The 7,668-nt window shown below is 34.0% G+C and overlaps 1 pseudogene; it reads left to right on the forward strand.

Annotated features, from left to right (window-relative positions):
- The first annotated feature begins 6,091 nt into the window (after positions 1-6,091).
- LOC121434659 lies at positions 6,092-7,447 on the forward strand (annotated as a pseudogene).
- Positions 7,448-7,668: the final 221 nt, after the last annotated feature.

A 7,668-nucleotide genomic window follows, 5' to 3' on the forward strand; every position in this document is an offset into this window, starting at 1 on the left:
AGAATTATTTGAAATTTCGATGTTTAATTTCTTGAGTTCTTTATATATTTTGGAGATCAGTCCTCTATCTTATATGGGATTGGAAATTTTTTTCCAATTAAATAAGCTGCCTTATTGTGTTACTGACTGTGTCCTTTGCTGTGCAGAAGCTTCTCAGTTTCAGAAGGTCCCATTTATTAATTGTTCCTCTCAGATTCTGTGTTACAGGTGTTATATTTAGGAAGTGGTCTTTAGTTCCATACTTGGAAGGCTACTTTTCAGTTTCTCTCCTATCAGTGTCAGTGTGATTAGATTTATATTAAGGCCTTTATCCCCTTTGGACTTGAGTACTGTGCATGGTGATAGATACGGATCTATTTGTACTCCTTTACATGTTGATATCCAGTTACGGCATAACAATTTGTTGCAGATGCTTTCTTTTTTCATTGTATAATTTTAGCTTATTTGTCAAAAACCAGGTGTTCATAGGTGTGAGGATTAATATCAGGGTCTTTGATTCAATTCCGTCATTCAACCTGTCTGTGTTTTTGCCCATCATCTCTTCCTCAAACCTCCAAAATGAACTGTTTGCTTAATTAAAACATATGATCCCAACAGTCTCAATAATCTGACTGTACCATATTGATATTGTCCCGAGCAGTTTGTAGTCCAAACCTGATGTTTAGATGGTGAAACAATTACATAGTGCAGTTGAAATCTTCCTTGCATGACTCACACTTCTTTTGGAGACTTCACAGGTCACTGTAATGCATGCTCATATTTCATTGCAAAAAAACTTAAGCATTTTAATTGTCATATGCAGTCGATCTGTAAGAGGTAAAAAATGAGTGTTTTTTTATGTATGCCTAGATATCAGATAGAGACTCAAACCCAAAATTAAATATAGGAAGCTAGATGGAACCTTTCCCTAGAATTAGTTACTTCTCTATATGATCATTAATATTATGGCTAAAGGAATATTTGTTGTTAATTTCTCCCAAGAAATTACTGTAAGCTCTTTGCCAATGTTTACTTCCTCTCCGTAATGATTCAATTTCTACATTAGTAAAACATGCTACAATTTAACCTTGGTAAATTCTTGCTATAGATGAAGTTTCAGTTTTCTTTTTAAAAACAACTCAGAGCCGGGCAGTGGTGGGGCACGCCTTTAAGCCCAGCACTTGGGAGGCAGAGGCAGGCGGATCTCTGTGAGTTTGAGACTAGCCTGGTCTACAAGAGCTAGTTCCAGGACAGGCTCCAAAACCACACAAAAACCCTGTCTCACAAAACCAAAAAAAAAAAAAAACAAAACAAAACAACTCAGATTTTTTTCCACATAACTTTTTATTTTTTTAGTATGTTTATATGTTTAAAATATCGATTATAAGATAATATCTTTCCTCTGCAGTAAAATTCCTATAGGGAATGCATAGAGCATAAAATGTCTAGAATGAAGGCCGGGAGGTGGTGGCTCAAGCCTTTAATCCCAGCAGAGGCAGAGGCAGGTGGAGTTCAAGGCCAGCCTGGTCTAGAAGAGGTAGTTCCAGGACACATTCCAAAGCTACAGAGAAACTTGTATCAAAAAAAGTCTTGAATGTAACAAAACTTCACATCCAGACAATCCATAAGTGCCTCCTATAATTTATCCAGACAATCCAAAAGTGCCTCCTATAATTTTATTTCCACTAAACTATTTATTCTCTGCTTTAGATAATAATTCTCTTTGACTATTTAACTCCTTGTCAAATTTTTTGGTTTGGTTCTAATTACTCTTTTCAATTTTTTACTCCAGTATTGGGATATAGATGATCAATGTCTTGCAACAATTTCTGAAAACTATTAAGGTTCCACAAATAATCTCTCCTAATTTTTAACTTTTGGGCTCAAATTTTTGTAAAAGTATTTTATATGATGAATGATTAATATAATCACCTTTTTGTATATTTTCACAAGTAATTTGTAATCTCCAAGAAGACAAAGTTTGCTTTACTTCACCAAACATTTTCTCTAAAGTATGTTCATTTGAATCAGCTAATGAAATTCAAAATAATGTTGAAAACATACCTAACTCGAGTATAATTTCAATTGTAATAAATAACAAAGTACTAACATGCAGTACTTTATATCCTAATTGGTTTATAATAATAACTCTCAAGGACTAGAAATTTTCATGACACGTTTAAGTGAGTTGAATTAGGTAAAATAGTTTAAGAATATAAAAATCATAGACAGGATGTTTTAATAAAAATGTCAAGTTTATATCAAAAGGGAGCATCCATATCTACATCAATGTAAATATATATATATAAATAAGTAGTTACTTTTTAAAATTAATTTTAGTGATCTACACTTTTACATCATACACATATATGCCCCTTTATTCTTTTTAGATTCCCGTAATCTACACTTTTATCCTATCATTTCATTGTGTGCCTTTTGTAAGTGGATGTGTATTTATGAATATATAGAGCTGGTTTTGGAGATGGACACTAGCTCTGTCCCTGTATAAATCCAAGCATGTCATTAAAATAAAAATTCAGAGTTTTTCTCTCATGTCAGGAGCATGCGACAGAAAGAAAAAGGAATTTAGAAAAATTTTCACTTTTCTACATTTCTATTTTTGTCTATTGTACATGTCACTGAATATATATGTCTGTATATGACTATATAAATAATGTTTAAGTTTTCCACAATGAACAATGAATTTTACTGCAGTAATTTTGAAGTTTCCAGGAAGAAGTTGGGGCCCCACAACAACAACTCAACCTGGTTGATATGATGGCATGATGATGATAGTGTTACTACCAGACCTGCTTTGCATACCAGCTGCTCAAGATGGTTCCAACTTGGTTAGCTGAAATGGTCCACTTTTTACAAAGTTCTAGACAGACCTTATAAGAGGAATCTCAGAAAACTTTTACAAAATACTCAGAGACTATTTGCAATTATACCAGACAGTAATCTTGGAATGTAACCATCATTTTACTTTCACAGGATCCCATAGAAAGAACATCACCCCCATGATAGCTGGAAGTAATTCTAAAAGACTTCCAACAAAGTTTGTCCTAGGGTTAGGGAAATCATTTAGGGGTTGATTATAATTGGTATAGGGTTGAGGGTTAGAAGGGAAATTTTATGGGCTCAGGGATTTCTTTGAAAAAAAAGGAAAATTGGATGGAATAATACATTAGTGTGAGTTTACATACATTAATAATAATAGTGAGTAATAGAGTGAATGCTTGTGAGTTATAATTTATAGGCAATTGCTTTGATATAGATTTTTGTACATTGATATAATGTTAAATATTGAATATTGTATGCATTCATGCTTCTACTTCTGCTTAAAACATTTTATATATTGATAAATATATTTATCAAATTGCAATGTACATTTCTTCCACTGATCAAGATATTTATTCATTGGTTACATTTTGAGCCCATTGTCCTCATTTGTTGTACAATTGTTTATTGTACAATATTCTAATATGAAGTCTTAGTCTTTAAGTTATATAGGTATTAGAATTAGAGATCAATAGTCATCTGTGTTTGTCATACTTATAGTTAGAATAATCAGGTTTTTTAGACACATAAAGAATATATTTTGCATAGATAGGTAATCTTTAACCACTTCAAAAAGCTGTAAAATATGGAATTTAAATAACCTAGAGTACTGTTGAAGTGAGACACAATTACTACTGGTAGCAGTGATCTATTTTCCAGAGAATGTTGAGCACCGAAGACACTCAAATCTTGTTTTCTTGTTTTCAAAACTGGCCTTTGGGCAAAGACATGTTCATGCCTCAACCTCTGACAAGATACATGGTATCCAAAAATGGATAAGCAGTTCTGTTAAATCTTGACTGGCATTCATCTCACAGACAAATATATACACCTCTGTTTTCTTTTTTTTTTTTTTTTTTGGTTTTTCGAGACAGGGTTTCTCTGTGGCTTTGGAACCTGTTCTGGAACTAGCTCTGTAGACCAGGCTGGTCTCGAACTCACAGAGATCCGCCTGCCTCTGCATCCCAAGTGCTGGGATTAAAGGCGTGCGCCACCACCGCCCGGCTACACCTCTGTTTTCTGAGTGTTGTGCTAAAGGAAAAAAACACAAATATGCCCATTTTGTCCATCTTTTTTTTTCCTTTCTGTAGTCATTAATTTTCTCATGCATACAACATACTGTTGATCTTTTCTCTTTTTCTTTCCCCGTGAATAGATACTGCTCTTATAAGGAGGTATCCTATACAAAGGACACAGAAATAACAGAATTGATTCTCCTTTTCAATTTCCTTCTAAAGTGACTGTCTATGTCATGGAACAAGAATGGGGAACACCAGAATCATAAAACTATACTTTCAAAGAAGTATGCATTTTACTGTCATACTTACACTGTACTCATATATGGTATATTTTTGAAGGAAGTGACCTATGATGATGTGCACATCGACTTCACTAAGGAAGAGTGGGATTTACTGAATCCTTCCCAGAAGAATCTCTACAAAGATGTGATGCTGGAGACCTACAGGAACCTAACTACTATAGGTGAAAATGAATTTCTTTCATGTTTCAAAATATGGAGACAACTTTTCTTTGGTTAATGATTTTGTTCTGTAATTTTTTTAGAGAAAGAAGAATGAGGTAAATAACACAGTCCCAGTTCTTAGGTGCACTTAAGATAATAAGCTAATTGTTGCACATTCTTAAATAATATAACATATGTTCTGGTACTGTATTTCAGGATACATTTGGGAAGACCTTAACACCGAAGAGCATTGTCAATGTTCTAGAAGACATGCAAGGTAATTTTCTTGGGCAAGTTCATAACAATTTCCCTTGAATAGTTTGTAATGTGTTCTGGAACTTTAAAACAAAAGCAACAGTGTAAATAACCACAGCTTTAAATATATTGATGGTTATTAAGTTCTCACAGATCCATATCCCTCAATTTAATGTATGTGAATTGCATCTGTAAAGCCTTCATTTAAGAAAAAGTCTAGGTAGCAATACCTGAACAGATATCACCATTTGATTTATAGCACCAGGAGAGCTATGTTGTAGAACTGCTGCTTCATTTGCTTCTTGCTATTCATGACAGAAAATGTATACATATTTCAGTGATGATGAGTATAGCTGCAAAACTTTCTACTAATCCAAGAGCCCATGGTAAGCCTTGTATCACTCATACTTTTTGTGACTATGCTAAGTTTAGTGAAACCAGACTAGTCAAGGGTCAAGGGGCAGTTGTTGCGGAGAAACCTTAATATCTATACAACAAGTCTGTGAAAGTCGAACCTTGTAGATTCATTTAGAAATCTTTTATACACTATTCTTTTTTTCATATATATGATATGTCACTCTTGACACAAGTATATGAGAATAGGAATACAAAAAGATTTACCATACCTCTCCTTAAGAACAATTAAGAAGATAAACTGTAGTTCCTATGTAGAGTGTACATGTTTAATTTGATCCAAAAATACAAAGTTAATTTATTTTCTATCATCATGGTTAATACCCAAATACAATCTCACATTACAACAAAAACAAACAAACAAACATGAGTTCTAGGTCTATGCAAATACTTCTGGGTGTCTTAGTTCACTTACCAAATGTGGTTCACAATATTATGAATGGAGTAACGTTGGTAAAGCACTCAGTACATGCAGTTCTCTTCAAAAATGTAAAAAATATCCTAGAAAAGTAAAGTATGATATAGTTATAGATGAAAAGATAAACTGGCACAATGGAATTTCTCATCACAAATATTTTTCTAGATGTAAATGATACCTAATGAGAGAACAAAACATTATTTTAAACAAAGATATAAAACCTTGATAGTTGATTCCTTTTTACAATTTGAAAAAATATGAAATTAATTTATATCGGTATGAGGTTCAACTTCATTGAATGTGGTAAAGCTTTTACATGTGTAAATTATCCGTGCAGGATCGAAAGAACTCAAACTGGAGAGAAGTTTTCAGTATATTCTCACTGGGGTGAAGTCTTGTCTTATAACACTCATCTTCTAAGGAATGAAAAAACACATAGCAGAGAAAAATGCTGTGAAATTAAGCAATGTGATGAAGTCTTTTCTTATCACAATCATTTTGAAATGCATAAAAGAACACACACTGGAGAGAATCCCTATGAGTATGGTCAAGATGATGAAGACTTTCTTCTTTATGAAAATCATCAAAGTCATAAACGAACACATACTGGAGAGAAATCATATGAATGTAATCTGCATGGTAAGGTCTTTCCTGATCAGAGTCATATTCAAAAGATTAAAAGAATATATACTAGAGAGACATCCTATGACTATAATAAGGGTGGCAAAGCCATTGCACAATGTACTGTTTTTCAAACATATAAGAGAATACAAACTGGAGAAAAACCCTATGAATGTAATCAGTGTGGTAAGGCCTTTGCACGTCATCATCACCTTCAATTGCATAAAAGAACACATACCGGAGAGAAACCCTATGAATGTAATCAGTGTGGTAAGGCCTTTGCACACCACAGTAATCTTCATAGCCATAAAAGAACACATACTGGAGAGAAACCCTATGAATGTACTCAGTGTGGTAAGGCGTTTGCACGCTACAGTGCTCTTCAAGAACATCGAAGAACACATACTGGAGAGAAACCCTATGAATGTAATCAGTGTGATAAGGCCTTTGCATGTCACAGTGATCTTCAAAGGCATAGAAGAACACATACTGGAGAGAAACCCTATGAATGTAATCAGTGTGGTAAGGCCTTTGCACGACTTAATCATCTTCAATTGCATAGAAGAACACATACTGGAGAGAAACCCTATGAATGTAATCAGTGTGGTAAGGCCTTTTCACAACACAGTAATCTTCAAAGCCATAAAAGAATACATACTGGAGAGAAACCTTATGCATGTAATCAGTGTGGTAAGGCCTTTGCACAGAACTTTGCTCTTCAATACCATAAAAGAACACATACTGGAGAGAAACCCTATGAATGTAATCAGTGTGGTAAGGCCTTTGCAACTCAGAGTAATGTTCAAGATCATAAAAGAAGACATACTGGAGAGAAACCATATGTATGTCATGAGTGTGATAAGGCTTTTGCACAGAACTTTGCTCTTCAATACCATAAAAGAAGACATACTGGAGAGAAACCCTATGTATGTAATGAGTGTGGTAAGGCCTTTGCACAGAACTTTGCTCTTCAATACCATAAAAAGACACATACTGGAGAGAAACCCTATGAATGTAATCAGTGTGGTAAGGCCTTTGCACGCCACAGCAATCTTCAAAGCCATAAAAAAACACATACTAGAGAGAAACACTATTAATGTAATCACTGCGGTAAGCCTTTTGCATGACATAATCATACTGGAGAGAAACCCTATGAATGTAATCAGTGTGGTAAGGCCTTTGCACAACATGGTGCTTTTCAAATGCATAGAAGAACACATACTGGAAAGAAACCCTAGAAATGATATCTGTGTGATAAGGCATTTGCAGACCTCTGTACTCTTCAGAGTTTTAAATTGTAACATACTCTAGAGATACCTGTGAATGGAATGTGGTAAATTCTTTTTCACAATTATCTCCAAATACATAATATGAGCCCTTCTGTAGAGAAACCCTGAATTAATTTGTGTATTTTTCAAAACCATGAAAAAAAATTATACTGTAGTGAAACTCTATAAAT

This window comes from Microtus oregoni, unplaced genomic scaffold (genome assembly GCF_018167655.1).
Source record: "Microtus oregoni isolate MIOR12 unplaced genomic scaffold, Mior012 000044F_ref0000062, whole genome shotgun sequence".
Lineage (NCBI taxonomy): Eukaryota > Metazoa > Chordata > Mammalia > Rodentia > Cricetidae > Microtus > Microtus oregoni.